Here is a 19,302-nt window from a genome sequence, read left to right as displayed (position 1 = left end):
AAACACGAAAACTTTGAACAAGCGGCTGTTCACAAGACTGCAATGAAGCTCGCAAATGTGAAGAAAAATTTAAGTAAGTGCACATCAGCTTTTTACTTAATGCATGCCTTATTCATCTGTAATTACGCATAAAATTGAAAAGTCCGGTTATCACATTGAACATACATTAAAACATGTACATTGCTTTCACTTGCATACAACCACACTCTGTTCATTTGTGATACCGTTTTCATGAACACAACAAAAACGATTACTGACGAAAACCTCTCTATGCTACCGTACGTTGTTTACTGACAACGCTATGTATAACACTCCTCAATGATCGGGTTTCTCCCCACCACGACCTCCATTAACTTAACGACTGCTCAGCGTCAGGCTGCGAGTAGCTACAACTGCTCAGTAAACGGCAGTCACAAAATGGAGGAGGCCGCAGTGGCAGAGAAACCCAACCATTGCAAACTGCATGTAAACGGCATTTTCAGTCATCACCATACGGTAACATAACCCGCTGTTTCTTAGTGATCACATCCCTTGTGTGCATGTAAACTCACCACAACACAAAAATAACAAAAGCTATTGTCCAACAATGTGAACTGTTATAATAATACTTTTCAATCATATGACAATCCGTCATTATTCTTTCAAGTGGCTATAGACAATCTTAATGTAACAAATACATCTTATTCATATGCTATAATTTATAATATAACATTTCAATATGACTTACTTCACATGGACATTTATGAAACAAGTTAATTTACAATAACTATTACCATTTCATGCATATTTTTTAGCATTATTCCTATGATGTTAAATAAACATTTCCAAAGTATTGCCCCACACTCTACCCAATTTATGGTCATATAGAGCTAAACTTCCCATACTTTATCATTAATACAAAATCTGTTATTACTACCAATTACTTTTGCTTATGACATAGAAAATAATATTATTTACATATTCTGGACAAGTTGTGAAATACATTTAACTGTACCACTATAACATGGAAAAATTCATACATCAATATTTCTTTTCTTTTACAGGCTTCGGTGGACCACACACACAAAACGAGAACTATGACCTCCTTATCTACCGTCACAGTGCCCTCTCTGTGACACAGCTTGACTTCCCCAACAAGAAACCAGCAACACACCAAAAAGTCACCCTGAAAGAAGTTGGAACACTTCAGCCTTTCCAAAGCGTACGTTCTGTTCTGTATCCTCATAAGAATATCACTTACTAAACAATAAATGTTTAATATTACATCAGTTCTTTCACCATATGGATAACATGGTAAAATATACATTACATGACAAAACATAGTAAACTCTGAAAACAATTATACATCTTTGATTTACTACACTTGTAACATTTTGTAAGTCACACAAATATCTTTTTATTAAATGACTACATTTTCTACATTACACAAATGTTTTGTCATTTTATAAAAGTCCCATTCAGCGAAATATATTGCATTTGTACTAAACTGGTACACTAACCATAAAGTTACTAGAACCTAAACAGTTCATACATGCATATCATATTGTTACATAACAAAATCTAACAACATTCTAATAATACTGTTATCCACCTTTACAAATTTATTTCACAACAATCTTTTACTTATTTGCATAGCTTTACAAGTTTCAAACCAACTGACTGCAACAACTCAAAGCCACCATCTGCTGACTGCAGTTCCATACTTCAAGCAATACTATGCCGTTGCTGAACACATTCAAACTTAAGACAAGAATAACACAATCCTTATTATGAAAACTCATCACTACTTGAACATATTGTACATATGTCTGCCAAGTTCTACTAATGAACTTGTACAATCATGTAAAACTACATTATACATACCCATTCAACTCCTCTAGCATAACACATTTTACATGCATACTGTACTGTGCACCATAGTACACTATTAACAATTATCACAGTACTACATTGTATATAGTATAATCATAGCCTTTGCACCACACAAGTTACAACACATAAATATTAACACAGAACCACATATACATGATGTTAACACACCTTTTTATATGTATTATCATCTACTTCTGTTGCAGGTTGGTGAAATCCATGTTAGGATACTGACACAAAGCGACAACACGGAAATGGTACCAGTGTATGGCACAGAGATGGAAGTCCGTACAGCATATGTGGCAGACTCCACAAGCAAAATGAAGATCCTCTTGTATGACAACCACGTCAACAACATCAGCACTGGACAGTCATACAAAATAACAAATTTGGCAACCCGAAAATCAGACTTGCTGTACCTAACCACCACAAGAAGCACTACCATAACAACCATCAGCAGTGTCAGTGTGCCCACATCTGTGTCTAAACTCCCTGAACACCACAAACCTGTGTCTCTGCACACCATTCAAGGGGAAATCACACGCATCAAACTGGATGACAAAAGACGGTGCAAGCACTGTAACAGCAACCAAATGTCTTTCACCGCTACAAACAAATACCACAGATGTGAGAAATGCCACTTCATGCAAAAAAACTCCACTTATGTACAGACTGTGTCTGGCACGTTGGTTGTGCAATCTGATGATGGAGAAGAAACCCATGTCACTCTGCCGCCATCTGTGCTTGCAACTTATTTATCACCACTGGATAAGGAGCACTTCAAAGATACAGAAGATGTGGAATGTCACTTCATTGACAATGGACCATTTAAACTCATTATTACCCCATCAAACATTGCCACCTCATTGCACCAAGTGAACAACTCCTGCACAAACATTGCTCCGCACGAACCCACAAATAATACTGCACATGACAACACCACCTCTGAACCTCTTCCCACAACATCCATGTCCTGTGTGACACAACAATCACCAGAAATATCTGACATCTTCGAAGAAGAGCTTGCTGACCTTCTCAACAATGACACTGATTAAGACAACTGTCAATCATTGTTCCATATTGGCTGCAACAACTTAGACTTTATTGTGTGTGTTATTTTCATTTCTATACCAACATGCTGCATTTTCTCAAACATATTCAAATGTCACTATTTCAACTGTAACAAATCCTGGCCTGTTGTTTAACATGTTCTTTGGCACACTTTACAATTGCACATTATTAGCTTATTACACTCATTTAAACAAATAACTTTGGTTGACAAATTTCATTAAGACAATTCAGTATCACTTTGCTATTTTGTTCATTCTCATGCAGCATTATACTTATTTATGTTTACCGTTTTGATGTGCTTTACAGCTCAGACAGAAATACACATTCCACTGGACAAATGGTAGCTATTTGTAATGGCACATCTTGCGTTTACAATATTCAAATATGAACCCTAGTGTATATTTACTTGTAAGTATAATATAATTATTGTATAGTAAATATTTCCAAATGTTTGTATTGATATAACTTTTTCACGAACCTTTCAAATGTTTGCCTAAATTATGACAATGGAAATTTCAATAAATATGTTCCGTGATATTTCCCAAAACTGGCTCCTTGTGTATAATGTCATAATGTCACTAGTACTAATTGTTTGACATTCCAGAAAGAGCAGATACTGTGTGTGGAGCGGACCAACCCGGACTCTTGAGTTATTGTCTTTGGGGACTTGAACAAAGGTAATCTCACCCACGCACTCCCTAAATACACACCGTTTCTTAAACGCCCGTCCAGAGAGGAGAATATTCTGGATCGCTGTTACAGCACAATCAGAGATGTTTGTCAGGCCGTCGCACGTTCTGCACTATGAACCCATTGTGCATATGAAATCGGCTTGTCTGACATCCAGACAATGATGATCAACTTGCGTGAAGCCAATCATTTATTACGGTGCAGAGCCGGTATGTCGTTTGAGGCGACGAGGCGCAGTGTTGCATTGATTTCATATGTCCAACGGTCTAATCCTTGTCACATCTGTTCTCTCTTTTCGCCACAAGGTGGAGCTCCCCCTTTGTGAGACGGTAGTTGAGTGAGTTCACTGTGTCTGTGCCAACTGAGGACTCTGTGTTGCTGCGGCTTCTGGCTGAAATTTTCTGCTTTCTTCAGCTTGCCCACGCATTTTGTTCAGGAAATGCAATCTTTCTAGTTAGGGCCACGGGGCAGCCACGAGCACTACTGCCTACAGCAAAGCTGTAGACAGTAGTGCTCGGGGCGAAGCCCCGAGCACTATTGTTATCCTGCGTGTTTTTTCTTCTTCTTATTATTATTAGGGCCACGGGGCAAGCCACGAGCACTACTGCCTACAGCAAAGCTGTAGACAGTAGTGCTCGGGGCGAAGCCCCGAGCACTATTGTTATCCTGCGGGTTTTTTCTTATTATTAGGGCCACGGGGCAAGCCACGAGCACTACTGCCTACAGCAAAGCTGTAGACAGTAGTGCTCGGGGCGAAGCCCCGAGCACTATTGTTATCCTGCGGGTTTTTTCTTATTATTAGGGCCACGGGGCAAGCCACGAGCACTACTGCCTACAGCAAAGCTGTAGACAGTAGTGCTCGGGGCGAAGCCCCGAGCACTATTGTTATCCTGCGGGTTTTTTCTTATTATTAGGGCCACGGGGCAAGCCACGAGCACTACTGCCTACAGCAAAGCTGTAGACAGTAGTGCTCGGGGCGAAGCCCCGAGCACTATTGTTATCCTGCGTGTTTTTTCTTCTTCTTCTTATTATTAGGGCCACGGGGCAAGCCACGAGCACTACTGCCTACAGCAAAGCTGTAGACAGTAGTGCTCGGGGCGAAGCCCCGAGCACTATTGTTATACTGCGTGTTTTTTCTTCTTCTTCTTATTATTATTATTCTTCCTCTTCCGTGTCAAATTTCGGACCGCTACTCCTCCTACAGTTTTGGGAGCACCCACGCAAATGTTATATCAAAACGTGCGTCTCGATCGGGATCGGCGTGCTATTATTTTTCTCAAATTTATTGCAGTTTTTCGCGACGTAAGTCGCGAAAAACTGCGATAAATTTCCCATAAGAAATGAATGGGAGGCGGTAAAAATTGTCACACTTTTTCTACTGGCTACTGCTCCGGCATACTTTCACCTAGAGACTCCATTTAAACTTTAAATTGTAGACACAAGTCTTGTCTATTGCTGTATTAAGCCACGTTTTGATAACTCATGTAGTTTTTGAGTAATCCCTCATCAATGACCATGAGCGTTTTTGGGGAAATTCTCAGATTTCAATGGGTGTGTATTGCGCGGACAGTTAGAGGCTAGAGTGGGTGACATCATCGCTAGAGTGGGAGAGAGCCGATTAAAAACGACTAGGTTTTTGCTCTTTCCACGCTCCTCCCGGCCACAGTTTACACTCTACAGGCATGATTTTTTCCACAGTTGTAGACAAACTTGTCCTCTCTCTCACAATGTGCTCGAAAAATCTGTGAGATGAACAGAATTTGAATTAGCAGCCTCTAAGCGCGGCCACGTCTGTCTCTGCTCTCCATGCACTCCAATACAAAGATTTTCGGAGAGAGCAGAAAGGAGCCCTGTTTTCAACTCGCGACTGTGTCCACAAAATATTCTGTAGAAACACAAAATTACACCAAAACGTTCAGGAAGTCCTCAAGGCGCTCACGGTGTCTTTGTTTTTCTGATAGGAGCTTCCGTTCTCTCAGGAGAAGCCCAAATGTGAGAGGAGTGCAGAGGCAGAAAATCGCTCGTTTTCTCCGCTTTTCTGTCGCCCCTCTCTGTCTGCCCCTATCGTCATGGGCAACCAAGTCAAATTGCCATGACAACCACTGGGCCTCAGTGGCAGAGAGCCTAAAAAAAACTCCAGATTTTCTGTCTTTCCAGGCTCCTCCCGGCCACAGTTTACACACTACAGGCATGATTTTTTCCACAGTTGCAGACAAACTTGTCCTCTCTCTCACAATGTTCTGGAAAAATGTGTGAGACTTACAGAATTTGAATTAGCGGCCTCTAAGCCCGGCAACTTCTGTCTCTGTCTCTTTTTCTCTCTCTGAGTGCATGTGTGCCTGAGTGCTGAGAGGGGGCATGTGTGTGCGTGCGCAGCTGGGTCTCATAGAGCATGATTGGGAGGGGCTCTGAAGTTGCTGTGGCAACCTCTGAGGCTCAGTACCTCTGTGAGCACTTCTCTCTCATGCTCCCTCACACACAGAGAGACATAATGGGCATATAATGTAATGTATATGTACGCGGTCGGGCAGTAGACCCCGTGGCCCTTTCAAAATTTCCCGCAGGGAAATTGTCTAGTTATTCTTCCTCTTCCGTGTCAAATTTCGGACCGCTACTCCTCCTACAGTTTTGGGAGCACCCACGCAAATGTTATATCAAAACGTGCGTCTCGATCGGGATCGGCGTGCTATTATTTTTCTCTACAGAATACGCGTTTTTCGCGACGTAAGTCGCGAAAAACGCGTTTTCGTTTCCCATAAGAAATGAATGGGAGGAGCTCGAAAAACGAATTTTTTTTTTCCCTTTTTCTAATGGCTACTGCTCCGGCATACTTTCACCTAGAGACTCCATTTAAACTTTAAATTGTAGACACAAGTCTTGTCTATTGCTGTATTAAGCCACGTTTTGATAACTCATGTAGTTTTTGAATAATCCCTCATCAATGACCATGAGCGTTTTTGGAGAAATTCTCAGATTTCAATGGGTGTGTATTGCGTGGACAGTTAGAGGCTAGAGTGGGTGACATCATCGCTAGAGTGGGAGAGAGCCGATTAAAAACGACTAGGTTTTTGCTCTTTCCACGCTCCTCCCGGCCACAGTTTACGCTCTACAGGCGTGATTTTTTCCACAGTTGTAGACAAACTTGTCCTCTCTCTCACAATGTGCTCGAAAAATCTGTGAGACAAACAGAATTTGAATTAGCAGCCTCTAAGCGCGGCCACGTCTGTCTCTGCTCTCCATGCACTCCAATACAAAGATTTTCGGAGAGAAGCAGAAAGGAGCCCTGTTTTCAACTCGCGACTGTGTCCACAAAATATTCTGTAGAAACACAAAATTACACCAAAACGTTCAGGAAGTTCTCAAGGCGCTCACGGTGTCTTTGTTTTTCTGATAGGAGCTTCCGTTCTCTCAGGAGAAGCCCAAATGTGAGAGGAGTGCAGAGGCAGAAAATCGCTCGTTTTCTCCGCTTTTCTGTCGCCCCTCTCTGTCTGCCCCTATCGTCATGGGCAACCAAGCCAAATTGCCGTGACAACCACTGAGCCTCAGTGCTCAGAGTGGCAGAGAGCCGTTTTTTAACTCCAGATTTGTTGTCTTTCCACACTCCTCCCAGCCACAATTTAAGCTCTAGACGCATGATTTTTTCCACAGTTGTGGAGAAACTTGTCCTCTCTCACACAATGTGCTGGAAAAATGTGTGAGACTTACAGAATTTGAATAAGCAGCCTCTAAGCCCGGCCACTTCTGTCTCTGTCTCTTTTTCTCTCTCTGAGTGCATGTGTGCCTGAGTGCTGAGAGGGGGCGTGTGTGTGCGTGAGCAGCTGTGTCTCATAGAGCATGATTGGGAGGGGCTGTGGCAACCTCTGAGGCTCAGTACCTCTGTGAGCACTTCTCTCTCATGCTCCCACACAGACACAAACTCTCATATGGGCATATAATGTAATGTATATGTACGCGGTCGGGCAGTAGACCCCGTGGCCCTTTCAAAATTTCCCGCAGGGAAATTGTCTAGTTATTATTATTATTCTTCCTCTTCCGTGCTTTTTTCGATTCGCTACTCCTCCTACAGTTTTGGGAGCACCCACGCAAATGTTATATCAAAACGTGCGTCTCGATCGGGATCGGTGTGCTATTATTTTTGGGAAATTTATCGTAGTTTTTCGCGACGTAAGTCGCGAAAAACTGCGATAAATTTTCCATAAGAAATGAATGGGAGGCGGTAAAAATTGTCGCACTTTTTCTACTGGCTACTGCTCCGGCATACTTTCACCTAGAGACTCCATTTAAACTTTAAATTGTAGACACAAGTCTTGTCTATTGCTGTATTAAGCCACGTTTTGATAACTCGTGTAGTTTTTGAGTAATCCCTCATCAATGACCATGAGCGTTTTTGGAGAAATTCTCAGATTTCAATGGGTGTGTATTGCACGGACAGTTAGAGGCTAGAGTGGGTGACATCATCGCTAGAGTGTGAGAGAGCCGAAAAAAACGCCTAGATTTTTGCTCTTTCCACGCTCCTCCCGGCCACAGTTTACACTCTACAGGCGTGATTTTTTCCACAGTTGTAGACAAACTTGTCCTCTCTCTCACAATGTGCTCGAAAAATCTGTGAGAGTTACAGAATTTGAATTAGCAGCCTCTAAGCGCGGCCACGTCTGTCTCTGCTCTCCATGCACTCCAATACAAAGATTTTCGGAGAGAAGCAGAAAGGAGCCCCGTTTTCAACTCGCGACTGTGTCCACAATATTTGCTGTAGAAACACAAAATTACACCAAATCGTTCAGGAAGTCCTCAAGGCACCCACGGTGTTTTTGTTTTTCTGATAGGAGCTACCGTTCTCTCAGGAGAAGCCCAAACGTGAGAGGAGTGCAGAGGCAGAAAATCGCTCGTTTTCTCCGCTTTTCTGTCTGCCCCAGTCTGTCTGCCCCTGTCGTCAACGGCAACCGGCTTAAGTTGCCATGACAACCTCTGAGCCTAAGTAGTCAGAGTGGCAGAGAGCCTTTTTTTAACTCCAGATTTTCTGTCTTTCCACGCTCCTCCCGGCCACAGTTTACACACTACAGGCATGATTTTTTCCACAGTTGCAGACAAACTTGTCCTCTCTCTCACAATGTGCTGGAAAAATGTGTGAGACTTACAGAATTTGAATTAGAGGCCTCTAAGCCCGGCCATGTCTGTCTGTGTCTCTTTTTCTCTCTCTGAGTGCATGTGTGCCTGAGTGCTGAGAGGGGGCGTGTGTGTGCGTGCGCAGCTGGGTCTCATAGAGCATGATTGGGAGGGGCTCTGAAGTTGCTGTGGCAACCTCTGAGGCTCAGTACCTCTGTGAGCACTTCTCTCTCATGCTCCCACATGGAAATAAACAGACATACGGGCATATAATGTAATGTATATGTACGCGGTCGGGCAGTAGACCCCGTGGCCCTTTCAAAATTTCCCGCAGGGAAATTGTCTAGTTAGGGCCACGGGGCAAGCCACGAGCACTACTGCCTACAGCAAAGCTGTAGACAGTAGTGCTCGGGGCGAAGCCCCGAGCACTATTGTTATCCTGCGGGTTTTTTCTTATTATTATTATTATTATTCTTCCTCTTCCGTGCTTTTTTCGATTCGCTACTCCTCCTACAGTTTTGGGAGCACCCACGCAAAAGTTATATCAAAACGTGCGTCTTGATCGGGATCGCTATGCTATTATTTTTCTTAAATTTATCGCAGTTTTTCGCGACGTAAGTCGCGAAAAACTGCGATAAATTTCCCATAAGAAATGAATGGGAGGTGGTAAAAATTGTCGCACTTTTTCTACTGGCTACTGCTCCGGCATACTTTCACCTAGAGACTCCATTTAAACTTTAAATTGTAGACACAAGTCTTGTCTATTGGTGTATTAAGCCACGTTTTAATAACTCGTGTAGTTTTTGAGTAATCCCTCATCAATGACCATGAGCGTTTTTGGAGAAATTCTCAGATTTCAATGGGTGTGTATTGCGTGGACAGTTAGAGGCTAGAGTGGGTGACATCATCGCTAGAGTGGGAGAGAGCCGATTAAAAACGACTAGGTTTTTGCTCTTTCCACGCTCCTCCCGGCCACAGTTTACACTCTACAGGCATGATTTTTTCCACAGTTGTAGACAAACTTGTCCTCTCTCTCACAATGTGCTCGAAAAATCTGTGAGACTTACAGAATTTGAATTAGCAGCCTCTAAGCGCGGCCACGTCTGTCTCTGCTCTCCATGCACTCCAATACAAAGATTTTCGGAGAGAGCAGAAAGGAGCCCTGTTTTCGACTCGCGACTGTGTCCACAAAATATTCTGTAGAAACACAAAATTACACCAAAACGTTCAGGAAGTCCTCAAGGCGCTCACGGTGTCTTTGTTTTTCTGATAGGAGCTTCCGTTCTCTCAGGAGAAGCCCAAATGTGAGAGGAGTGCAGAGGCAGAAAATGGCTCGTTTTCTCCGCTTTTCTGTCGCCCCTCTCTGTCTGCCCCTATCGTCATGGGCAACCAAGCCAAATTGCCGTGACAACCACTGAGCCTCAGTGGCAGAGAGCCTTTTTTTAACTCCAGATTTTCTGTCTTTCCACGCTCCTCCCGGCCACAGTTTACACATTACAGGCATGATTTTTTCCACAGTTGCAGACAAACTTGTCCTCTCTCTCACAATGTGCTGGAAAAATGTGTGAGACTTACAGAATTTGAATTAGCGGCCTCTAAGCCCGGCCACTTCTGTCTCTCTCTCTTTTTCTCTCTCTGAGTGCATGTGTGCCTGAGTGCTGAGAGGGGGCGTGTGTGTGCGTGCGCAGCTGTGTCTCATAGAGCATGATTGGGAGGGGCTCTGAAGTTGCTGTGGCAACCTCTGAGGCTCAGTACCTCTGTGAGCACTTCTCTCTCATGCTCCCACATGGAAATAAACAGACATATGGGCATATAATGTAATGTATATGTACGCGGTCGGGCAGTAGACCCCGTGGCCCTTTCAAAATTTCCCGCAGGGAAATTGTCTAGTTATTATTATTATTATTATTCTTCCTCTTCCGGACGTTTTTCGATTCGCTACTCCTCCTACAGTTTTGGGAGCACCCACGCAAATGTTATATCAAAACGTGCGTCTCGATCGGGATCGCTATGCTATTATTTTTCTTAAATTTATCGCAGTTTTTCGCGACTTACGTCGCGAAAAACTGCGATAAATTTCCCATAAGAAATGAATGGGAGGCCGTAAAAATTGTCGCACTTTTTCTACTGGCTACTGCTCCGGCATACTTTCACCTAGAGACTCCATTTAAACTTTAAATTGTAGACACAAGTCTTGTCTATTGGTGTATTAAGCCACGTTTTGATAACTTGTGTAGTTTTTGAGTAATCCCTCATCAATGACCATGAGCGTTTTTGGAGAAATTCTCTGATTTCAATGGGTGTGTATTGCGTGGACAGTTAGAGGCTAGAGTGGGTGACATCATCGCTAGAGTGGGAGAGAGCTGATTAAAAATGTCTGGATTTTTGCTCTTTCCACGCTCCTCCCGGCCACAGTTTACACTCTACGGGCATGATTTTTTCCACAGTTGTAGACAAACTTGTCCTCTCTCTCACAATGTGCTCGAAAAATCTGTGAGACAAACAGAATTTGAATTAGCAGCCTCTAAGCGCGGCCACGTCTGTCTCTGCTCTCCATGCACTCCAATACAAAGATTTTCGGAGAGAAGCAGAAAGGAGCCCTGTTTTCAACTCGCGACTGTGTCCACAAAATATTCTGTAGAAACACAAAATTACACCAAAACGTTCAGGAAGTCCTCAAGGCGCTCACGGTGTCTTTGTTTTTCTGATAGGAGCTACCGTTCTCTCAGGAGAAGCCCAAATGTGAGAGGAGTGCAGAGGCAGAAAATGGCTCGTTTTCTCCGCTTTTCTGTCGCCCCTCTCTGTCTGCCCCTATCGTCATGGGCAACCAAGTCAAATTGCCGTGACAACCACTGAGCCTCAGTGGCAGAGAGCCTTTTTTTAACTCCAGATTTTCTGTCTTTCCAGGCTCCTCCCGGCCACAGTTTACACACTACAGGCATGATTTTTTCCACAGTTGTAGACAAACTAGTCCTCTCTCTCACAATGTGCTGGAAAAATGTGTGAGACTTACAGAATTTGAATTAGCAGCCTCTAAGCCCGGCCACTTCTGTCTCTGTCTCTTTTTCTCTCTCTGAGTGCATGTGTGCCTGAGTGCTGAGAGGGGGCGTGTGTGTGCGTGCGCAGCTGTGTCTCATAGAGCATGATTGGGAGGGGCTCTGAAGTTGCTGTGGCAACCTCTGAGGCTCAGTACCTCTGTGAGCACTTCTCTCTCATGCTCCCACACACAAATAAACAGACATATGGGCATATAATGTAATGTATATGTACGCGGTCGGGCAGTAGACCCCGTGGCCCTTTCAAAATTTCCCGCAGGGAAATTGTCTAGTTTATATTTATATTTCCTTACTCGTTTGTAAGGAAATATTGAACAGGAGTTTAAAACAATTTGTTTTCTTTCTGTTCTGAATGTGTTGTATACAGCTAGAAACACCAAGGGAATCGTTGCACGTTACAAAATGGCCCTGGACGCCTTCAACAGAGGAGGTTCCATGAAGGCAGCCTTTGACCTCATCGGCGCTGACCGAAACACTGTGGCCAGGACCGCACCAATTGTTGAACTGAGCTTGGCTGCTCCTACTGTCTTCGAAACTCTGGGATCCTGGAATGAACGCAAGGAGAAAATGTCATCGTTCGTTGCCTGATGCCGTGATGCTATGACTCCAGAGATCAAGGAAGAGATCAGTAGGATGAAAGTTGAGGGGCTTCTCCTTCCCATTGCCAGTTCCACCCCAGTGTAGGAAAGATGGTTTTCTGTGTTCACCCACATGGGTGGGGTTCATTGTCTGAGTGATGTTTTACAGGGTTGTTTTATAATGTAATGGTCACATGTTTACATACTGTACAGTATATATTTACAATTATATTTGATTATATATTTAACTATATAAAAAAGCTATATAAGCTATATAAAGGTGTTCCTTTGTTTGAAGCCCCCCTAGGGGTAGGGCGTTCCTCTGTTACATTTTTGTATTTTATCTCTTGTTGTAGTGGCTAGTTTGTTCAAGCACCCTGAATAAACTTGTAAAAATGTATTTGGCCTTTTTCTTACTTTCAATCTTTATATATACTTTAAGTTTCCATTCCGCTTTATCGTGTCTTGCTTAATAATCACTAAAGATGCAGCATATATCCTTATAAACGCATCCACATGCATCCCACTTTACTTACCCCCTACAATAAAGCCTTATGATGAATTATACATTATTATAAATGCACCCTTATGTATGTCACTTTACTTAACACATACAATGATGACTCATGATACCGCATAGATTATTATAGCATACTATGAGTCCTTACTACAATTGACTCAAGTTTGTGTATAGGTAATTATAATGTAATATAAACAGTCAGTGAAGAGTGTATTATAATGCACTCTGAGTGACCTCATGAAGCATAATATACATGTTCATGAGTATTCAAGAGCATCCATATAACTAGTCATTATGCATTATGAATGTAGTTATGAAGCATTATGAACGCCCCCATAGTGCTTTATGGTTGTGGGGGCTTCATACCTCATAAAGCATAATAGATGTGGTGTTCATGAGTATTCATGAGAATCCATTGTACAAGTCATTATAATTCATTATAAATATCATTATGATATGTTATGACCGTTGATATAATGCATCATGAAGCATTATGTGTGTTTATAAGTGTAGTTATGAGGCATTATGAATGCATTATAATGCACTATAAATGCTGTCATAATGCATTATAAGTATGGGCTTCATGGAAAGTGTGACCGAAAGTCCTTCTTGTATGCAAAGAAAGAGCAAAGCAGTCCAGAAATGTTTCAGATTAAATTAATAGCTTTTCAAATTCAAAAATCAACAGTAGGGGTTTACCGTGGTTTTCCTGTTGGTAAGACAGCTTCCCCCCAGAATCATTCCCTTGGGGATCAGGGCCAAATGCATGAAGAATCTTTGGTGCACTAGGCAGTTCAGCTGGTCTGCAATGACATAGCAAACCAAGTATTGTATCATCATTTTACATACCAATAGCAGAAGATTAAACTCAAATGAACAATTCAAACTTCTTACTTCTTTCATGGCTTAGCTTTTGGAAAGACATGTGCCACCTCATCTTCATCTTCATCTTCACCAGGGAAGAGGATGTTCTTTGGTCTAATTGAATACTTGATGCTATTAAAATTGAAAATGCACATAAATACAGGCATGTAAAAATAAAACATAACAACTTACATTCTTCGCCTTTTGGGTTTAATTGGAGAATCCTCCCCATCTGTCCCAAGGTCAGTGTGTTTAACAGCTTCTGGAAGCCTTAGCCTTGCCTCACTGTAATCATCTACAAAATAAGAAGTACTTAATTTATAATTTTTTGGTCAGAAAGATTCAGTTGTAGTCTAAAGGTGTGTCTATCTGGGAGAACAGACCACACATTATCCAGAATCCTATGAAATGCATTCAGTATTGTGAAATATTCCACCTGTTAAAGTCTTAATTTTGTATGTTGTTTTTCTTCTGAGCAATGTTCTTCCATCTTTGGGCAGAAAGGGATGGTGATATTTCAGGATGGAGAGCAGGGCTGATAAAGCCATCAGGGAAATGCCAAACTCAATGGCCCAGTCTGCCAGAGAAGCCCTTAAATCAGAGGTGCTCTCACTGCATGCATCTGTGTGATTCATGTCCATCTCATCAGAATCATCAAATCTATGTTCTGCCACCATAGTTAGACTAAGCTCACTTTCTTCTTCACTATCAGTGTGCATCTCTTCACACCCACCTGATGCCTCAATATTTAAGCCTACCTCCATGTTTCTATCATATTTTACATTTTCCTGCTCATTTTCTAATGATTCCATAAGTTTTTGTACCTTTTTCATTGCTCGTCTTCTCATATTGCTCCGCTCATTGTAAGCCCAGTTCCCTTCCATATCACTTACACTCCTGTTCTGCTTAAAGTGACAAGCCCAAACACAGCCCTGCAAGAAAGGAAAATTTAAGATTAATTGTAATAAAGAAATAACCGATAAATATTGTGATAAATATTGATTCTGTTTACAGTTGACATATTTTTATTTTTATTTTTTTTAAAAAGACTATATTAGATCAGTGGTTCTCAAACATTTTCATGTCAACAACCCCCACATTGATATGCATGTGGCAGTAGACCCCCATTTGAAAAGGTTTCGTGCCAGGGACCCCATGACGATTTGTGTTGTTAACGACTTTCAAAACAGTTCCACATTTTAAGATTTTTGCAAAAGATAGCAGATCTACAAGCTCACAAAGCATCCAGTGTGATGTGCTGTGAGCTTGAACATCTGCTGATTATTGATTATCCAAAGTATAAAATAGGGTTAAAGTGGATCAACTGATTTTGATGCTACAACTTTTGCTGTGGACCCCCTGACCCCACTTTGAGAACTGCTGCATTAGATTAGAGATGTCTGTACCATTTTTAATGATTTGCCATCATGATCATTAACCTTAAATGTTCTTTTTGTTCACACCAGCCTGCACAGCCCTGCAATATAAATAAAATAGATATAAAATACTAAGGTAACTTCAAAATGAACTAGTTAAGAAGCCACATATATGTTTTAAATATAAACCCAATTATGTTTTTTTTTTTTTTTTTTAACAGTTTACGCTAGCTACTTAGCCTCGTAGTTATAACTCGACATCCTGTGCAACTAGCCCATTGAATTAGCTTCACTCCTTTCCATAACCCGGTAACTAAACCAATATTGTTTTTACATATAAATATAGAGGCTATCTATGTCCCACAGACTATTACAACCCAAAATATGAAAAAGCCATAGCTCGCTCACTGTTCCGTTTGCAATTGTACATTGCACCGAGTGAGTGACGTTTTCCTTTAACAGACATGGGAAACTCGGAAAATTTAATTAAATAAACTCACCTCAACTTTGTTGTTCTCTTTCTGCTTCTTCTTCTTTCTTTTTTCCGTTCTCTTTCTGCTCTAAGCAGCGCATCCGGTTCTGTTCGCGCTCCATACAATAGGAAGTAGCTAGATCCAATGACAGCGTAGGAAACAGGGTCACATGTTGAGTGCTGGCCAATGGGAGTGAAGGACAAGATTGGTTGGTTGCTTAGTTGGTTGGTTGTCAGGTGGATGGCCATTCTGTAGTTTTATTGGCTTGTTGTCAGGGAGACGTCAGTGGACTGTCTTTTTAGAATAGTGAGAGATTTAATTTCTCAACACACAACAGCGAATTCTCCTGTAACTCAATGGGTGAGGCTAGGGCCATCTGTTTTAATTATTACTCATTCAATTCTGACAAATAAAGGTTTTCTGTCAGTGTTCTAGCACGTGATGTGGATGTGTTTATGAATCTGAATGCACTTAAGCTCTGAAAGAAATTGAATTAGAAGTGGGGTGGTGGTGTGTGAGACACCAGTAAAGGCAGAAAAACATGTTAAAGGTAAGACTTAGCAATTCTTTGTGGTTCACACTTAAGAGAACACATGCATGCCTGTTCATATGAGACAGATATGGGCAACATAAGCTCAACCACAATCGGCCCATCTGTGGCACGCCATCATATAAACAGTGCCATCATTGCCAGACCTGGCCCACATCCAACTGACATACCACTTGTCATGCCAGCAGTCAGCCAGCAGTGCTGGCTTAATGCCAGATCTGACCTGTCTGCTATGTGAGTATCTGTTGCCCTTTGTGCTATTGTTTACACGCAGCCTTATCATCATGTGTGATGTAAACATTGGCTCTTTGAATATTAACGGTGCGAGAGAGGATTTGAAGAGAGCTGCTCTCTTCTCTCTTCTACAGCGTAAAGGACTACATGTGGTTTTCCTTCAGGAGACCCACAGCACTCCTGATAACGAGTCAGACTGGAGGAGGGAGTGGAGAGGGGAGCTCTTCCTCAGCCACAGGAGCAGTAACAGTGGAGATGTTGGGATCCTCCTCTCTAGAGACTTTTTACCTGTTTCCTGTTCTGTGGAAGAGTTTGTTCCCGGCCAGATCTTAAAAGTCTGTGCTGTTTTTGAGAGTGTGAGGATGGTCTTTATAAATGTCTACGGTCCGTTGTCTTAGACAGACTGGTGTTTTTCGATGTTTCAAAGACTATTCTTACTACTGTGCCCCCCCTACAGGAGCTTAGTTTGGGAGTTGCTTTTTTTTACCCTCTTCTTCCCTCTTGTTTTTCCTCTTTCTCATCTAAGTAAACAGGGCGCTCTCCATGTGTGCGACCCGCAGTTCTCCCGCTCCTGTCTTCCACTGTTATGTGTCACTGTCTTTTTTGTATTTCTTGGACAGGATGTAACTGAAATGGAATTTCTCCTTCGGGGGACTAATAAAGGCATTCTGATTCTGATTCTGATTCTGATACCCGCAGCAGTGAGGAGTACCTGTTCCTGGAAGGTGATTTTAATTGCATGGAGAACCCTTAGTTAGACAGGAACCATCAGGAACCTCACACTGCTTCTAGGCGCGCCCTGTTGAAATTAATTAAAATGTTTGAACTCTGTGACATGTGGAGACATTTCCATCCTGCTCAGAGACAGTTCACCTGGGTTCACAGCAGAGATAACTGCCTGTCTCTAGCCAGACTGGACAGAGTGTACGTTTTTAAACATCACTCCAGTGTTTTTAAAGGTGTTTCCATCAGCCTGGTGGGTTTCTCTGACCACTCTCTGGTGCACTGTGTGCTGTCTGACGCTAAATGTAAGAGTGTACTGGCACTTTAAAACCCCTCTGTTAACTGACAACAGGTTTCAAAAGGCCTTTAAATCATTCTGGAGTAATTTCAGAGAAACGAAGGCTGATTTTAGCTCTTTACAGCAGTGGTGGGACGTAGGCAAAGCTCAGATCAAGCAGCTTCATCTGCAGTACACTCTCAATGTCACAAAGGACATGGCCCAGTCTATGAGAGCTCTGGAGAGAGACGCGGTGGAGCTTCAACACCTAGCAGACTCCACAGGAGGTCGAGAACATTTTCAAGTTCTCAAAGATAAAAAAAATCAGCTCTGTCTGACCTGCTGGGTATCTCTGCTCAGGGAGCTCTGGTCCGCTCATGTTTCCGGCAAATCGTGGAGATGGACGCTCCGTCTCACTTCTTCTTCAGTCTAGAGCGTAAAAATGGACAGAAGAGACTGATGCACGCTCTGTGGTCTGACACCGGACAGCTGCTGTATGACTCTTCTGAGATCTGTCAATGTGCAGCAGACTTCTACAAAGGACTTTATAAGGCTGAGCACCAGGAGGAGCCTGAGGTGGTCATGTCCTTCCTTGAGGGTCTGCCTCAGGTCTGTGAGGAGGACAATGTGGAGCTGGAGGCTCCAGTGTCTGCTCAGGAGCTGCAGGAGGCCCTGCAGAGCCTGCAGAATGGGAAGGCACCGGGGATAGATGGCCTCCCCGCTAATTTTTATAAGGCTTTCTGGCCAGTGCTGGGTGAGGATTGGTTGGTTGTCCTCAGAGACAGTCTGAGTAAGGGGCAACTGCCTCTGGGTTGCAGGAGAGCCGTCTTCACCCTGCTCCCAAAGAAAGGATGTGCTGGGGTGGGTGTGCTCTGTCAGGTGTAACCGGTCTGGTCTGACACTCAAGTTTGCAGCTCTGCGTTGTGTTGTGGGTGGTAAGGAAGGGGTCAAGGACAACCTCTGCCTTGCTGAACGGGGGGATTTATTCTCTGCGTTACGGTACGTGAGTCAAAAACACAGCCAGGACCCCGGATGCAGAGACAGGATAAAAACAGTTTATTGAAACACACAAAGTACAAAGCAAAACCAACGAAAATCTCCACTACGTGGGAAAAAGGCAAGGCAGGCTCAAAAACGACAACTGAGGATCTCGAAACTATCTCCTACAAAAAACTAAGGCAAACACAAAATCATCACTGCGGGGAATACTCGAAAAATATAAGAAACCAAACCTAGACAGGGAAAAACGGCTCGAAACAGAAAAATGACAAAAGCACTCGAAAACACACTGGAGCTGGAAGCGAGGAAGGAGGCTAGGCAGAACAGCGTGGCGAGGCATGTGTGCGCAGGGCTAGGAAAATCTTCCAGCACTGAGCAGGTGGATGGGCTGGCTGAAGTAGGCCGCGGCTGATCACCTGATGCCGCTCAGGTGTGTCTCCTGGATAGGGCACGGAGATCGGCCCCACCTCCTTCCACACTCCAGCGCTGCAGAGGAGGAGAGTGAGAGGAGAAAGGGAGAACGGGGGGGGGGGGGGAATACTGGCAGGAGACAAAACATGCACAGAACTCGAGACCACAACACTCTGCGCAAAACACATAAAAAATCATTACAGCAGCTTCTCATGACCAGCTTTCCACAGCTACACCTCTCCTCACAATGTCTGGAAAACGACTGAGGAGGGTAGCGTGAATTTAAAAATTAAAAATTAAAAAGTTAAAAATTTAAAAAGAGGGAGCGTAACTGAAAGGTCGAAGGTCACACAACAAAAATACATCACCACAAAATAAAAGCTCCCAAAAATAAATACAGAAACAAGCATAAACACACAAAAAAACCCAACAAAGTATGAACAAACATGAAACAGAATTTGGTGAAATATAAACCTATTACAATTATACATTCGCTACACAGGCATGT

General features: G+C 42.8%; 1 long non-coding RNA gene across 1 annotated transcript in view; it reads right to left on the bottom strand.

Annotated features, from left to right (window-relative positions):
* Positions 1-15,726, bottom strand: part of LOC143335700 (uncharacterized) — a 64,422-nt gene extending 48,696 nt beyond the window's left edge. The window contains exons 1-4 of the long non-coding RNA XR_013078444.1: positions 15,628-15,726; positions 14,576-14,683; positions 13,782-13,883; positions 13,587-13,690 (exon numbers count right to left, since the gene is read on the bottom strand). This is a non-coding gene — a long non-coding RNA (uncharacterized LOC143335700). The remainder of the gene's footprint in view (positions 1-13,586; positions 13,691-13,781; positions 13,884-14,575; positions 14,684-15,627) is intronic.
* Between the last annotated feature and the right edge of the window lie 3,576 nt (positions 15,727-19,302).

The sequence above is a fragment of the Chaetodon auriga genome, chromosome 17, assembly GCF_051107435.1.
Source record: "Chaetodon auriga isolate fChaAug3 chromosome 17, fChaAug3.hap1, whole genome shotgun sequence".
NCBI classification, from domain to species: Eukaryota; Metazoa; Chordata; class Actinopteri; order Chaetodontiformes; family Chaetodontidae; genus Chaetodon; species Chaetodon auriga.
This window is presented reverse-complemented; position numbering and strand designations above follow the sequence as displayed.